The following is a 3484-nucleotide window of genomic DNA, read 5'->3' on the forward strand; positions in this document are numbered from 1 at the left end:
TGTGGTGCTTCCAATTTAGGAGGTCCATAGTGGTAAAAGGTTGGTACACAAAAATATGTTGGCCTCCTCAGATCTGGCCTTTCTGATCATACATAATAAACAGGTCCCCTAGGTTCCTTATGGGGCTCGGTGGTGTTGCTGCAGGGAGGGACTGTCTCCGCTGGCCTGATCTTCTATGTGCCTTCCGGAAGGGGTGTATGAGGTTAGGACAAGTGGTCCAGGTGAGCCGGTCACATCTGGAGAGGCTGGTGGTGCTAGAGGTGGCGAGTCCCCAGGACTACGGGCAGGCTCTGGTGGGGTTTCAGCAGCCCGGGCGGCTAGAGGCACAGGTGGCAGTGAGGGGTACAGTGGGGCATATGGCGGTGGGGTCTCCTCAGGTTCTCCCAACAGTGTGGGTTTTTCAGGCTTGGGCTAGCATTTGGATGGCCGTGACACGAGCCATCATCATAACTCTACAGTTCTCCTCAATACAGACTTTTAGCCAAGGTGGCTAGGATAGCATCAGATCTTGCTAAGAATCAATGTAAGGGAATTGGTCGGGGTGGCCTGGGTCCCCCACAATGACCCTGAACACTCGCCAACTAGTTCCTTATCAAGTGAGCCCTCGGAGGGCCAGCCCACCCCGAACGATGGTAAATCAATTTCACAGATTGTCCAGAGCTTTCCAGGAGTTAATCTCATGCCATAATCTCCTGAATGTTCCTTTTTGAAATTCTTCAACACACACCCTAGAGAAGTCGGTTTACTCTGTTTTTCACCCATTTCCTCCCCCTTAGAGACAAATTTCATGCACAAGAGGGGGAAAAGGAGGAAGGGAGGGACTAATCTGGACCAGATGCACAGTTACTTTGATGGTTTCTGGCCGCTCTCCTCTTGGAAATATTTTAGGCATTTCTTAGCCTTGGCGGGTTGAGTATCAAGCCCTGAGCCAGATAAGACTCCCAAGGAAGTCTGATACCGCCCTAAGCCCATATGAGGTCCCCACGGAACTGTGTTGGAGACTCAACACTCTCTTCGGCCCAATGGTCAGGTGGGAAACTTTCCACTGTCCATCTCATTCACACACAGTCGCTCAGGGACTCCAACCCACTTCCCAGTACCCAGTACCTTGGAGCTGCAGTCTCGTTCCTTACGGAACTACTCAGGTAACTCTGAGAGGCTCCCCTTTTGCCTCTTAGGGGCAGGTCTACCAAAACAAACCTGGGTTCTTACCAAGGTGACAGGCAGTGCTCCCTGAGCTGGTTCCTGGGCCTCGCCAGGTTCCATTGTGCATCCTTGCCAAGCAGTCCACTGATGCCAAATGAGGTCACTTCTCCCGGGGCTCCGAGGTTTGAGGTTTGCATCCCAGTGACAAAGGAAGTGGAAACACACTGCCTCTGAATCCCGGATGTGACCCCCAAGAACACAATTACCACCCAGTAAAGGTGAAGAGAGCAGTCTCCAGCCAATGTCCAGGTTGCAAGTTACATGTGGTTATGGACTCCTCGTCCCTCTGTGGAGCCAGTGACAAGGATTATTAGTTCTCTGAGAACTAGAGGCCAGAATTTCTAGAAGGAATAAATAAGACAACTCCAGGGAGAATAAAAAATTGTGCAAGAAAGGAAAAATAATCATAGTATAATACATGGCTGAGCTATGAGTAGTATTTATGTATTTATCATAATGTAAACATCAAATCTAATCCAATGAATATAACTGTTGGCGGCACCTGGGTGGCTCAGTTGGTTAAGCATCTAACTTGTTCTCAGCTCAGGTCATGATCTCCGGGTGTGTGAGTTCAAGCCCTGAACTGGGCTCTGCGCTTATGGTGCTGAGCCTGTTTGGGGTTCTGTCTCTCTTCTCTCCGCCACTCCCCTGCTTGTTTTCTCTCTCCAAACAAACATTTAAAAAAATACTTACAACTCTGTTGGAAAAAAGAGGAAGAGGAAATGCCTATGTGCAGAGGACTGTATTTGCAGGAGGGTTGTTCTGAAGTTTCCTTCATGATACATCTATGGATGATGTCCCCAAATAAAAATCCATTGTAAGTATATCCATCTTACTTATCAAAAATCTTTGAAACACTAAGAATCCTTTCAAAACTAACTCCTAAGCTTAAGAGTATTGCAAAATAAAACTGAGAACCATATGAGAGCAGTAATTCCACTCCTAGATATCTACTCATCAACGCTGAAATGGTATGTCTTCAGGAAGGTTTACACAAGAATGTTCCTTTATTCATATAGCGCCAAATGAGAAACAATACAGATGTCAGTAAATATAAGAGAATGGAGGTAGAATTAATATGTATAAATGCCCTAATAGGATTAAGAAAAAGATAACCAATTTAAAATACTGAGGGAAATGGAAGTAAAAAAACACCTTATAAAATAAACTAAGATTTTTTATTCACCTTTCAAATGGCACAATTTAAAAGATTGATGAGGTGTTGAGAAAATGGACATTCTGATAGATCTGGCCTTTCTTGCTCCCATATGGAAGTGAGGATAATATTTAGGTTCACCATCTATAGCTTTCAGATCACTAAGATAATCTAATTATTATGCCTAAAATAGTTTCCTGTTCAAAAAATGTGTATACACTTATTAAACATTACCTATTAGTTTTAGGATCAAATCCTTCAGGAAGGATAGCAACCAGTAAAGTGTATTCATTAATAGGGCAGTTTTGGACAACAATCTGGAATTATCTACCCAATTAAAATTTTTCATTGTTTGACTCAATTCCAGTTATAGTAACTTCACTAAAAATGAAATGTGAAAACATTTGAATTGAGATAAAGCTTGTTAAGAAATTTCTATGAACAATTTCCAGTCTTCTCAGCATTTCACCATCCTCCACCTTGGCGAACAGCGTTACCCCTCCCTCACTACTAGCTCTACCTACTGTGTCATCTTTCACCTTGGAGATGTCACCTAACGGCAACCAGCAATCCTGGGAGGAAGAGATCTTTTCCTTAAACTAAATTAGTTTACTCTGTGGCCACAGTAAGGCATGCTGCCTTTGTCATACTACTCTGGCTTTTCCAAGCCCTGTATTATTGCTCTTCATAAGCTCTCCCTAAGATTCCTCCCCCTGCTTTCCACTCCCTAAAGGATGACTCCCTTTCACGTACGGACATGTGCACCCTGTTCAAAATGGCCATGCCGGCTGCAAAGTTTTGCTGCTTGCCAAGTTTTGCTGCCTTTGGCTTGGTGTGCCTCCGGCTTCCACGCAACGCATCGTCCCTTGCGTGGTTCACAACTGACGTAACGAGAGTAGTACTGTTATCCTGGGCGGAGAAAGAGGTCGTACGGCAGGTCATCCAAGATGGCGGCTCCCACATAACTCGGCCAACAGGGCGCCGCCATACTACCTCTTAGTGTCTTTGTCTAAAAGACTGAAAGCTGAACGGAGTCTTCGTCGGTGGAAGGATGCCCCCGGCGTGGTGGTAGGCAACCCGGATGCCAAAGAAGTTAAACTTGACCTGGGAAGTGCAATAGTA

Source organism: Crocuta crocuta, unplaced genomic scaffold (assembly GCF_008692635.1).
Source record: "Crocuta crocuta isolate KB4526 unplaced genomic scaffold, BGI_CrCroc_1.0 scaffold334, whole genome shotgun sequence".
Lineage (NCBI taxonomy): Eukaryota > Metazoa > Chordata > Mammalia > Carnivora > Hyaenidae > Crocuta > Crocuta crocuta.